Genomic DNA, 14,635 nt, shown 5'->3' with positions numbered 1-14,635 from the left:
ATTGGAGTCTGTACTACCAGAGGAAGGGAAAGTGGGCAGGGAAAGACTGAAGTGCCTCATTCCATAGAATTGGAAGGTCTTTGTGGTCGGAAGAGAGAGCAATGCTTCTTGCTATCAAGTAGCAGTAAGTTTCTGCTTACTGGAGAAACACAGTTTCCACATAGATTCTCAGCTCCCACTTAAGCCAATGCAATTTCCAAAGTTGAGGCCCATTTCTCTTTGTATATTCTCCCTAGACATATGTGAACATATCACCTAGAGGGCTGAATATATTAGAAGGAGGTATTTTTATAGGCAATGCCAATGGGAGTAGATGACATCATAGTGGTTCTCAAATATTATGTGACCTATAGCACACTTATATACATAAATAGCTCTAAGAGATAAGTTGGGTTCCCTGGGATGTAAATTCTGAGATGGAGATAAGTGTGCAGGATGTTTATTGGAACGTGATCTTGGGATCCATATGCACGGGGGAAGGGAAGAAAGCAAGACTGGGCAGAGGGAGAAGTTGGGCTGTGATGTAGTTACAATAAGGACTTATTCCCCCTGCACCTTTGGAAGGGAAAATGTACCACTTTACCTCATTTTCTCTGAAAGTTAAATTGAATTCTGTAAAATAAGCTCACAAAGACAAGTACAACCATAAAGTATCACCCTTCCTGATTAATTCTGCATGTACTCAAAGACTACAACGTCAGTGGAAAGACACGTAAGAGGCTTGAACAACAAAAACAATATCGCACTTAGCTGACTCCCATGGGGAGTCAGAGTTGTCCCAAGTTGAAGAAAGGGGGCCAGACCTCTATACCTCCACTGCCCCCCAAAAGACATGTACGACCTTATGCCAGGCCACTCTCTTCAACAGAGGCAACTCCTATAGGGGGCTTATAGCTGAAACCTGCCAGTCCACAATCATCCCAGCACCCAGGGAATAAACCCTTCAGCCCTGAAGATGGGATCTTGACAGGGTATCATAGCATCCATAACAAATAGTATATTTGCTGAGTAGAGACCTAGTTCACCACCTATATAAATAACATGAAAGAACCTGGATGGGGGTCACTTTAGCCAAAATCAAGGCAAATGGAGGTGAAAAGAAATATAAATTTTTATATGTGGTTTCTCTTCTTATTAAAGGTGTTCTCAATCAACAGCTTTCTCGGATTCTTAGATTTCTGAATCCATCTGGGTAGCTTAGGCTAAGCTGCAGTAAAGAGCAATCCCCAAATCTCAGTGGCTTAACAAAACAAATGCTCATTTTGTGCTCACACTCCATGTCCAATGTGGGTTGCCAGGAAATCTCTTCTCATTATAGTTACTCCAGAAAAAATGATGATAGAAGCTCCGTGGGAAGGGAACTAGTGAACTTATTTCTTCTACTAAAGCTAACCCTACCTTTAAGTTTCAATTTAATCTTAACTCTATCCATATCCTCATGCCTTATCTATAACATTATTTCCACCCTTAACTTTATCCTTAAAACTATCTCTATATGTAAATCCTACCCCTGCCCTTCACTTTATACTTAATTCTAACCCTAACTCTTATCTCTAAATTCTAATGTTACCTCCAACTATGACCCTGCCTTTCTGCAAACTCTAACATTACTCAAACCTCTAACCCAATCCTTATCATTAACTCCAATGCTTCCCCTTCTTTTAACCCTCCCTTAGAGCTAACTCTAAACTTACTTCTAACCCTATACCTAAGCTCAAGCTCTAACACTAATTATTTCTATTTTATTCTGAAAAATCCTCTTTTTCTTAAGACACTGAGAAGCTTAGACTGGAAGTGACAGAAGGAAACTTTATGATTGATCTTTTTTAACCTCTCTATCTTAAAATCTCACACCCAAACCAGCTTCAATTGGTCTACTCCCTAGACACTTTCTTGATATTATTCGTTTTATTATAATTATCATTTATTGAGCACTGACAGTGTGCCAAACACAAACATGCCTTGTTTTATGTAGATAGGTTGGTCTGGTTAAAATCTCCACTTTGCTATTGCGGAAAGAGAGGATCAGGGAAGTAAAGGGTCTTCACCTAAGTCACACTGCTAGAAAGAGCAGAGGTGGAACTGTCTGGTTTCTAAGCCTACGCAGTTCCCAAAATGACATATGACTCCTTCCTAGCGTCCCATAGGCAAAACTGGCTTTCCCAGAGCAGAAAGCCTAACCCATCTCAAAGGGCATCTTTCCAAGTATTACCCCTTCAAGATGGGGTAAGGAAGTAGATGAGTGGAAGAGAGGAATAAGCCTTTAAAAATTCATTCACTCCTACCACTAAAGTTAATAAAAATGGCCGTGTATAGTCCACTGTGAATCCCCATCCTGAGAAAGAGGGATTTCCAACCTGAAGAGGTTGGAAAGAGGGACAAGAATTGAGCAAACAACAACAAACGTGAGATTAAAGACAATTTTTTCAGAATTGACTTGTTTATGCTTAAGATGAAAGGGATGCTTGATGCACAATAAAATAATTATGATGATGAAGATCATGTTGCCAATGATGCTCTAACATTAAACAAAATACAATTATTATTTCAATAGCCTATTTATCCTAAGACTAGTGTCTTAGTCTGTTCGGGCTACTATAACAAAATACCACACACTGGGTGGCTTATAAACAACAAAAACTTATTTCTCACAGTTCTAGAGGCTGGGACGTCCAAGATCATGGCATCAGCATGGTCCATTCTGGTGAAGGCCCTCTCCCAGATTGCAGACTGCCTACATCTTGCCTATGTCTTGCCATGACCTCACATGGTGGAAGGGGGCATGGGGGCTCTCTGGAGCCTTTTTGATAAAGGCATTAATCTCATTCAGGAGGATTCCGCCCTCATGCCTAAGCACCTCCCAAAGGCCCACCTCCTAATACCATCACATCTAGCATTAGAATTTCAACATATGAATTTTGGGGGGACACAAACATTCAGCCCATCACAATTAGTTTAATTTTACCAGCCAAAAGGCTAAAATCTTATTTAAATATTTAAATCATGGATTAACTATTGCTTTTTATGCAAAAACCAAGATTAACTCCTCCCAGCTGGAGTATTCTTTCTGTGTAGGAGAATCTAACCCAGGCAGTCAACACAAAGGTTCAAAGGGAAAAAAGTAGGGGAGACATTCATTTCCAAAATCTACTAGGATATTTGTTTACACAACTGGCAATAACTTACACGAAAGCTACTCCTGGATGCTAATATATTTTGACATCTCCACTGTATGGGTTTAAGTAGAACTTTGCAGGCCTTTAAGTGTCAAGGGTGTGGGTTCTCAGTATACCATTGAAGTGTGGAACTACTCCAGTTTTAAGTGTCTCCAGACCCCACCATTAAGTGCTTGCCCTCTAATGCTCACTTGGTTCCTCTTTCTTACTGTACTATTTTTTTTTTTAGTTTTACAAATATTTTATTTTTTGACAATAAATATAATCAATATTGTAGGAAGCAATATATGATAAGATTTTATTTGGATTATTTTTTAACAGTTTTACTGAGGTATAAACTACATGTTTGGGGGTGGTAGCAGGAGTGAAGATTCACTGCAAACAGGCATGAGGGAAGTGTTAAGGGTGATGGAAATGTTCTAAAACTGGATTGTGATGATGGTAGAACAACTCTATCAATTTACTAAAAATTACGGAATTATACACTTACAATAAGTGTCTGTATTATTTTGAATAAATGTTCTCTGAACAATGCATTCAAGCAGGTAATGAATCTAGAGATACCACTACAGTGAGTTTGGTGTCGGGGAAGAGGGAGAACCCCCCTCTGCCCTTTCCCTTAAGGTTCTTATGGCTGGCCAATAATTAAAACACAGGTTAGCAGGAGAAAATAATACCAAGTTTAATAACATGTATACATGGGAGAAACTAGGGAAACTGAGTTTCTCAAGAAAATGGCAGAGATTCTCATCTTAAATACTATCTTCAGCTAAAGACAAAGGAGGATGTTGGGGATGGGGAGGGAGAGAGAAGGGAGACAGAAATTACAGTAATCAAGGGTATGTAGATTTAAGCCCTCTCTTTCTGAACTGCACAGATAAGGCCACGCCCCCTTTCCAATACAGAGAGGGAGATACTTTTACAAATGGAGATTACCCTTGTAAATGTAAATGTTTGTCTGGCAACTCTTTGCAGGGCCACCTAGAGTATGTGGCCTGGGAGAGACAGAATTTCTGATAAGATGGGCTTGGTGGTGCCTTTCCTATTGTAACACCTATTTTACATTATATTACAGCCATCATATGATAGTAACTCCTTCCTGGAAGAGGTCTTCTGTGTTAAATTCTTTAGGAGGTTTGGGGGAGGTCAAATGTCCGTTCAGAGAAAATAATCAAGGTAAAGAGACATAATTCAGGGTGGCCAATTTTAATCTCCCACATTGGCAACTTCTGGACAAACCACAGCCCATGTTACCACTGGAGCTTCATGACAGCCTGAGTCTCTTATCTAGGTGGAAACTAAGGACTTTGGTAATTCTATTGGTTTCTCCAGAACACTTTGACTTTTTTACACTCTCATTGCTATGCTGTAGCCTACAGGGGTTTTGGAATAAACTAAACCACTCAGATGCCTCCTGGTCCTGATGTCCCAATTCAGAAATAGCACCTTAGGAGTACCTCATCTTTAACAACTGGAGTGGGGGCCAAGTGCTTTGAAAGTACCTCTGCTAAAAGCAGCTGAGAAGCACACACTCACATAGCTATACATCTCCTCAGTCCCTCCTCCTAGACTTCCAAAATGATACCATAGTCCAGAGACAATCTCAAAAAGATATTTCCTCAAGGGAAAGACACTGGGTCCTTCATTTTGTTGTGGAAAAGACTTTTTGGTTCAATTTTAGAAAATCTTTACTCATTTCTCTGCCACAGTTCAATAAATAGGTCTTCGTCTCTCCAAATGTACACTATTTTCCCTCAAGTGATTAAAGAAGAATAGGAAATAACGTATTACATATTACTTACTAGTTCAAGTCACTGGGTTTACACATAAGTCTTTCCTTTGTTTAGTGGTTGATAGCTCAATGAAACTAGTAGCAACAAAAGAAATGATAGACCAAACAGAAGTTTAACAGAGAGAACCAGAAAGAGAAGCAACCAAAAATGGCTCTGTTAAGATTATACTCATTGCTGGAGGTCTGGAAGGCTGTGCACATGTGCTAAGCTGCACCCACTTAAGAGTAACTAGAGTTGGAATTTGAGAGCTACTAGTCTCTGGCTCAACATGGGACAGAACGGAAAGCCTTCCCCAAGCCACACACAGATCTATCTCCAGAGGGTGGAAGTTTTACTGCCTAATGGGACTTAAGAACCAATTATGACAAATCACTAGCAGAATACTAAGCTATGATAACCTGAAGGATGATTTCTAGGAAGCCAGACTTAAAAATAAAGGGGAAAAAATAGAGTTCTGTCATCAGAGACTGCACACTGAGGGGAAAATACATTTTTCAGAATTAGTCTGGACAAGCCATTAAGAAACAAACAAAAACGAAAACCAAGCCATAGTGGGTAATCAGAATCCTTAGTTGCTACAATATATTATCTAAAATATTCAATTATCCATAAAAAAATATAAGACATGCAAAGAGACAAAATAGTGTGATCCATATTCAGGAAAAAAGGCAGGCAATAGAATTTGATTCTGACAGGGCCCAGGCATTAAACTCAGCAGAAAAAGATTTCAAAGATACTATTATTAAACCATGTCTGAGAATTAAAGAAAGTATGACAACATCTCACTAAAGAGAGAATATCAGTAAAGAGATATAAATTATAAATAAGAACAAAATAGAAATTCCATAGTTGTAAAAAGTACCATAATTGAAATGAACCTTTGTTAAGGGATGGTTGGCAGGTTCTCAAAAGATTAAGCACAGAGTTACCATATGATCCAGCAATTCTATCCATAGGTATATATATATACTCAAGAGAATTGAAAACATATGTCTACACAAAAACTTGCATATAGCAACACTATTCATAACAGCCAAAAAGTAGAAACAACTCAGATGTCCATCAACTGATGAGTAGATAAATAAATTGTGGTAGATTCATAAAATGAAATATTATTTGGCAATAAAAAGAAATACTGATAGATACTACAACATGAATGAACCTTGAAAACATTATGAGGAGTGAAAGAAACCAGACATTTTCACTTCACATGTTTCATAAATATGATTATGTTTATATGAAATGTCCAGAATCGGCAAATCCATAGACAGAAAGTGTATTAATGGTTGTCTAGGGCTGAAGGTGGGAACATGGATTAACTAAATGGGCAGGAGAGATCTTATTGGGGCAAATGAAATATTCTAAAATTAAATTGTACACTTAGATGAATGGTGAATTTTATGGTATGTAATGAAAATTCAAGAAAGCTGTTAAAATATATATCTATTTATATAACATATATACAGTGTGTGTGTTGTTCTGAGACTATAAAAGTGAGTGATTCAGCCATGTCAGAGAAGTCAGAGATAAGGAAATGATATATTTAGTTTTTGGCATTATTATTGTCTCTCTCAACCTTGATTAACAGTGTTTCATAAAATGAGTTTGGAAGTCTTCTTCATGAACCATATCTCTAGACTAGTTTGAATAACAAAGTTTTATCTTTCCTTGAAGCTCAGAAAGACTCCACCTATAAATCCTGGATCCTGGGACTATAAAATCTTGCCCTGGGGATTTTCTTTGGGGTTAGAGGGAAATCTCCTTGACAACTTTTTCAATTTCTTCCATAGTAATTAATTTCTTCTTATTTTCTATCTCTTGTCCAAGCAATATTGATTTCAAATCACTAATTTCATCTTACTTTCAAATATATTTGCATAAATGTGGTAAAGTATTATCTAATTCTTTTCATTTTTTATCTATCAGTGATTATGTCCCTGTTCTTAGTTCTAGTTAAGTGTACTTATGCTTTCTAAATAAATTTCTTAATTATTTTAGGCAACTTGCTACCTACATATTTGACAAATTATGCTTCTTTGATATATTGATTCCATTTCACCTGCTCTTTTTCAGTATATGGTTTAATTTCCTAGAAGTTATTTTAGTTTTAATTTTATAAAAAACATTTTGAATCTATATTTCCCTACCAACATGAATGCAAGAATATTTATTCCCTCCCCATGTGTAACATGAGATATGGATTATATTTTTAGGCCCTCGTTTATATTTTCCCTCTAGCTAGTTTTTTGTTAATAATCTCAGGGACTTTGATATCCATATTATTGATTTATTTTGTACATTATTTAGATTCTATGTTAAAGAGTTTTTGACATTTATATTAACTTCACAACCTTATATACATTATCCATTAATTTTAAAGCTTACTGGTCTCAGTGATCAATGCCATTGCTCTAATAACTTGCCCTTATTTCTTAAGCTCTCTAGTTCCATTTTCAGTTTTCTAAAATTTTTTAAACAATATTTTTCTAGGAAGAGTAGTTATTAGTATACTTTCTGAGTTTTTTGCAAACCTGAGACTATCTCTTTGTTACTCTTACACATAAATGATGGCTCAGTTAGGCATAGAATTCTTGGGTCAAAATATTCTCCCCTCAAACCTACATATCTGCTACCCACATTTCTTCAGGCTTTTTAGTATTGTGATATTATTTTTATACTTTCTTTCATTAGAATATTATTTTCTGACATGTTATTTTCTTAATTCTTGTAGAATTTTACTTCATTCTTAAAATTCAATATTGTGTACGTGTAGATTTCTTTTCATTAATTTTGTCTAGTACTTGGTAGGCTTTACAATCTGAAAACCCTTTCCACAGCTACGGGAATTTTTTTTTTTTTGATGTTTTAATAGTTTATAATATTGTGAAATTTTGGGTTGTACATTTTTGTTTGTCCATCACCATATCTATGTCTCCCTTCACCCCTTGTGCCCACCCCACACCCCCACTGCCCCTGGTAACCACAATACAGTTTCCGCTGTCCATGTGTTGGTTTATATTCCACATATGAGTGAGATCATACAGTGTTTGTCTTTCTCTTTCTGGCTTATTTTGCTTAACGTAATACCATCCAGGCCCATCCATGTTGTTGCAAATGGGACGATTTTGTCTTTTTTTATGGCTGAGTAGTATTCCATTATATATATATACCACATCTTCTTGATCCAATCATCAGTAAAGGGACATTTAGGTTGCTTCCACTTCTTGGCTATATTGAATAATGCTGGAATGAACATAGGGGTGCATGAGCCTCTTTGGATCGTTGATTTCAGGTTCTTTGGATAGATTCCCAGTAATGGGATAGCTGGATCATAGGGTACTTCTATTTTTAATTCTTTGAGGAATCTCCATACTGTTTTCCATAGAGGCTCCCCCAGTTTGCATTCCCACCAGCTGTGTATGAGGGTTCCTGTTTCTCCACATCCTCTCCAACATTTGTTGTTTTTTGTCTTGGTGATTATAGCCATTCTAACGGGCGTGAAGTGATATCTTAGTGTTGTTTTGATTTGCATTTCTAGCTAAGAAATTTTTTATATTATTTTTTATTGTTCCTTCTGAGCTGTGTACTCTGTTTTATGCTTCTAGGATCCTATGATGTTCTGTATCATTTTTTCATGTCTCATCCTTTTATTCATGATATTCATTTGTACATCCCTTTTTTCCTAAGTACTAGCATAATTTCTTAAACTGGACTTTGATTTCTGCACTCATGTTTTGAAAGACCCAACATGTTATTAACTGAGTGTATTTTTTAATTTGTATTTTTCATCTGAATACCATTATTTCTGATCTCAAATTGTTTCCTTTTTTTAGATGCAATGTCCTCTTGTCCACTTTGTGCTACTATTTTGGTTACAATTGTTATTGTTTTTATTAGTACACTAGTTACAAAGTTGCATATATTTTGAATCTTCTGTTTCTACCTTATTTTCCAATAAACCTTGTTATTTTTAGTGAAAGATTATGTGGTATGCGAGATTTATTTTTCTGGAATGCATATAAGACATTATAATAAAATGTATATTCTGTAATTTAATTTGACTGGACTAGAAAGGAACCACTCAATCTATATATTCACACAACAAGGCCAGCCACCTGTGGGCCCAATGGTTTCTTTCTACTACGTTTTCTGGGATAGCCCTAAATTACCTGGAACATCCCCCAGGGCCACTGAATTGCATGACTCCAGCAGTGTAAATGTATAGCACCTTGCAAACTCCACCCGGCCATAAATGATGGCCATGGCCCTGCACTTCCAATTTAGTTGTCATGCTCATTCTCATTAGGAATCTGTAACTAAGGATCCCGCTTTAGTTATTATGCTTTTCCGTAGTTAAGTATCTTGTCAAAATCTGGAGTGCCTCTCTTCTCCATGTCCCCATCCATCTAATTCACTGACTATTTATAAAAGGAATAAGAAAAAAATTTCAAAACACCAAGAAGCAGAGAACTATTAAAGTGTTTTTATACACCTCTATTTATTTTGTTTTATTTTATTTTTCTTAAACAACAGACATTTATTTCTCACAGTCCTGGAGGCTGGAAGTCCAGATGTGGGTGTTGGCAGATTTGGTTCCTGGTGAAAGCCACTTCCTGGCGAGCAGATGGCCGCCTTCTGGCTGTGTGTTCACGTGGCAAAGAGAGTGAGTTCTGGTCTCTTCTTTTTTGCTTTTTTTGTTTTTTTCACTTTGAATGGTTAATTTTATGTTATATGACCTTTGCCTCCAAAACATGGGCATACAGAGAAGATGAAGGTTAGGAAGTTGGGGGTAGGGGTACTAGGGTGGTCTGGCCCCTGGTGGGAACAAAGAACTGCCAGTCTAGCCTGGCCTTGAATTACTTTCCTTTTGGGGGGGGGGGGCGATATCTATTTTTATTTACTTTTTTATTTTATTGAGATCATATTGGTTTATAACATTGTATAATTTCAGGTGTACATTATTATGTCAGTTTCTGTATAGACTGCATCATATTCACCACCAATAGTCTAGTTTTTATCTGACACCATACACATGTGCCCCCTTACCACTTTCACCTTCCCCCTACCCCCTTCCCCTCTGATAACCACTAATCTGTTCTTTCTGTCCATGTGTTAGTTTATAGTCCACATATGAGTGCAATCATAATGTGTTTGTCTTTCTCTTTCTGGCTTATTTCACTTAACATAATACCCTCAAGGTCCATCCGTGTTGCTGCAAATGGGATGATTTTGTCTTTTTTTTTATGGCCGAGTAGTATTCCATTGTATGCATATACCACATCTTCTTTATCTATTCATCAGTTGATGGGCATTTGGGTTGCTTCCACATCTTGGCTATTGTGAATAATGGTGTGATGAACATAGGGGTGGATAAGTCTCTTTGAATTGTTGATTTCAAGTTCTTTGGATAAATATCCAGTAGTGGGATAGTTGGATCATATGGTATTTCTATTTTTAATTTTCTGAGAAATCTTCATACTGTTTTCCATTATGGCTGCACCAGTTTGCATTCCCACCATCAGTGTATGAGGGTTCCCTTTTCTCCACATCCTCTCCAACACTTGCTATTTCGTGTCTTGTTAATTATAGCCATTCTAACTGATGTGAGGTGATATCTCATTGTAGTTTTCATTTGCATTTCCCTAGTAATTAATGATGTTGAACATCTTTTCATCTACCTGTTGGCCATCTGTATATCTTCTTTGGAAAAATGTCTGTTCACATCTTCTGCCCATTTTTCGATTGGGTTGTTCATTTTTTTGTTGTCGAGTTGGATGAGTTCTTTATATTGGAAATTAACCCTTTCTTGGACATGCTATTTGCAAACATTTTCTTCCAGTTGGTGGGTTGTCTTTTCGTTTTGTTCATGGTTTCCTTTGCCATGCAGAAGCTTTTTAATTTGATGTCCCATTTGTTTATTTTTTCTTTTGTTTCCCTTGCCTGAGTAGACATGGTATTTGAAAAGCTACTGCTAAGACCAATGTGAAAGTGTATACTGCCTATGTTTTCCTCTAAGAGGATTTTTATGGTTTCAGGTCTTACATTCAAGTCATTAATCCATTTTGAGTTAATTTTTCTGTATGGTATAAGATAATGGTCTACTTTCATTCTTTTGCATGTGTCTGTCCAGTTTTCCCAACACCATTTCTTGAAGAGACTTTCCTTTCTCCATTGCATGTTCTTGGCTCCTTTGTTGAAGATTAAACGACCATAGAAGGTTTTATTTTTGGGCTTTCAATTTTGTTCCATTGATCTGTGTGTCTGTTTTTCTGCCAAGATCACGCTGTTTTGATTACTATAGCTGTGTAGTATATTTTGAAGTCAGGCATTGTGATGCCTCCAGCTTTGTTCTTTTTTCTCAGGATTGCTTTGGCTATTTGGGGTCTTCTGTTGTTCCATATAAATTTTAGGATTCTTTGTTCTATTTTGAGAAGAATGTATTGGGATTATGACTGGGATTGCATTGAATCTATAGATTGCCTTAGGTAATATGGACATTTTAGCTATGTTTATTCTTCCAATCCATGAACATGGAATATCTTTCCATTTCTTTATGTTATCATCAATTTCTTCCAATAATGTCTTATAGTTTTCAGTGTATAGGTCTTTCACCTCCCTAGTTAAGTTTATTCCTAGGCATTTTATTCTTTTTGTTGCAAGTGTAAATGGGATTTTACTCTTGACTTCTCTTTCTGCTTGTTCATTGTTAATGTATAGACATGCAACCGATTTTTATAAGTTGATTTTGTACTCTGCAACTTTGGTGTAGTTGTTGATTATTTCTACTAGTTTTCTGGTGGATTCTTTAGGGTTTTCTATATATAGAATCATGTCACCTGCAAACAGCAAGAGTTTTACTTCTTCCTTTCCAATTTGGATCCCTTTGATTTCTTTTTCTTGTCTCCAGTATTATGTTGAATAAGAGTGGTGAGAGTGGGCAACCTTGTCTTGTTCCTGTTCTCATAGGGATGGCTTTCATTTTTTCCCCAAAGTATGATGTCAGCTGTGGGTTTGTCATATATGGCCTTTATTATGTTGAGGTACTTTCCTTCTATACCCATTTTATTGAGGGTTTTTATCATAAATGGATGTTGGATATTATCAAATGCTTTCTCTGTGTCTATTGAGATGATCATGTGATTTTTAGTCCTCATTTTGCTAATGTGGTGTATCACATTGATTGATTTGAGGATGTTGAACCATCCCTGTATCCCTGGTATAATTCCCACTTGATCATGGTGTATGATCTTTTTAATGTATTGCTGTATTCAATTTGCCAATATTTTGTTGAGGATGTTCACATTTATGTTCATCAGTGATATTGGCCTGTAATTTTCCTTCTTTGTGTTGTCCTTGTCTGGTTTTGGTATCAGGATAATTTGGGCCTCATAGAATGAGTTAGGAAGCATTCTGTCTTTGTTTTTTTGGAATAGTTTGTGAAGGATCGGTATTAAATTGTCTTTGAATGTTTGGTAGAATTCTCCAGAGATGCTATCTGGTCCTGGACTTTTGTTTTTCAGAAGGTTTTTGATTACTGTTTCCATCTCTTTACTTGTGATTTGTTTATTCAGATTTTGTATTTCTTCTTGATTCAGTTTTGGGAGGTTGTATGAGTCTAAGAATTTATCCATTTCTTTCTAGTTTATCCAGTTCATTGGCATATAGCTTTTCATAGTATTCTTTTATAATCCTTTGTATATCAGAGGTATTCATTGTAATTTCTCCTCTTTCATTTTTTATTTTATTTGAGCTTTCTCTCTTTTTTCCTTAGTTAGTCTGACTAGGGGTTTGTCAATTTTGTTTATCTTCTCAAAGAACCAGCTGTTAGTTTCATTGATCCTTTCTACTGTTTTGTTAGTCCCTATTTCATTTATTTCTGCTCTAATTTTTATTATTTCCCTTCTGCTGACTTTAGGCTGTTTGTTCTTCTTTGTCTGGTTCTTTTAGGTGTAGTTTAAGATTACTTACTTGAGATTTTTCTTCTTTTTTGAGGTAGGCCTCTATTGCTATGAATTTCCCTCTTAGCACCACTGTTGCTGCATCCCATAAGAGTTGGTGTGTTGTGTTTTCATCTTCATTTGTCTCCAGGTATTTGTTTATTTATGCTTTGATTTCTTCATTGATCCATTTGTTGTTCAGTAGCATGTTGTTTAGTCTCCACATACTTGTGAATTTCCCAGACTTTTTTTTGTAGTTGATTTCTATTTTCATAGCACTGTGGTCAGAATAGATGATTGATATGATTTCGGTCTTCTTAAATTTATTGTTGCTTGCCTTGTTTCCCAATATATGGTCTATATGTGACAATGTTCCATGTGCACTTGAGAAGAAGGTGTATTCTGCTGCTTTTGGATGGAACGTTCTATATATATTTATTAAGACCATCTGGTTTAGTGTTTCATTTAAGGCCTTTTTTTCCTTGTTGTCTTTCTGTCTGGATGATCTATCCATTGATGTAAGTGGGGTCTGAGGTCCCCTATTATTATCGTGTTGCTATCAATTTCTCCCCTTAGGTCTGTTAACAGTTGCTTTGTCTACTTTGATGGTCCTGTGTTAGTTGCATATGTATTCATAAGCATTATGTCCTCTTGGTGGAATGTCCCTTTTGTCATTATATACTGCCCCTTTGTCTCTCATTGTCTTTTTTATCCTGAAGTCTGCTTTGTCTGATACAAGTATGGCTACACCTGCTTTCTTTTATTTGCCATTTGCTTAGAGTATTGTCTTCCATTCCTTCACTCTGAGCCTCTGTTTGTCTTTAGAGCTGAAACGTGTTCCCTGGAGGCAGCACATTGTTGTATCTTCTTTTTTAAACCATCCAACCACTATGTCTTTTTATTGGAGAATTCAATCCATTCACATTTAGAGTGATTATTAATATATGAGGGCTTAATACTGCCATTTTATCTCTTGTTTTCTGGTTGTTCTATATTTCCATTGTTTCTTTTCCCTTGTATTTCTGACTGCCATTTCAGTTTGGTGGTTTTCTGTGATGGTTTTCTCAGTTTTCACTTTATTTATGATATATGATTCTGCTCTGAATTTTTTGTTTAGTGGTTACCATGAGGTTTGTATAAAAGATCTCATAGATGAGATAATCCATTTTCTGGTAGCCTCTTACCTCCATTAGCCTAAGCAGGTTCCATACCTTTTCTCTTCCCCTTCTGAGTTATTCTTGTCACAAATTGTTTTCTGTGTTCTGAATTTGCAACTAGATTGAAGTGTTTATAGTTATTTTTGATGCTTTCCTTCCCTTTGTCTTTTGTGTTATAATTAAGTGTTTGTTAACCTATTCTTTTTGTTTTTTGTTTTTTGTGAGGAATATCAGCCCTGAGCTAACATCCGTGCTAATCCTCCTCTTTTTGCTGAGGAAGAGCAGCTCTGAGCTAACATCTATTGTCAATCCTCCTCCTTTTTTTTCCCCAAAGCCCCAGTAGATAATTGTATGTCATAGTTGCACATCCTTCTAGTTGCTGTATGTGGGATGCGGCCTCAGCATGGCCAGAGAAGTGGTGCATCGGAGGGCGCCCGGGATCCGAACCCAGACCACCAGCAGCAGAGTGTGCACACTTAACTGCTAAGCCATGGGGCCGGCCCTAACCTATTCTGATATAGAGCTGCTATTTTGTGTTTCTGCCTATTTATCTCCCTGCTCAATGTTTTGTA

This window comes from Ceratotherium simum, chromosome X (genome assembly GCF_057802395.1).
Source record: "Ceratotherium simum simum isolate JZ-2026a chromosome X, ASM5780239v1, whole genome shotgun sequence".
Classification (NCBI taxonomy): domain Eukaryota; kingdom Metazoa; phylum Chordata; class Mammalia; order Perissodactyla; family Rhinocerotidae; genus Ceratotherium; species Ceratotherium simum.
Note: the sequence above shows the minus strand (reverse complement) of the source record.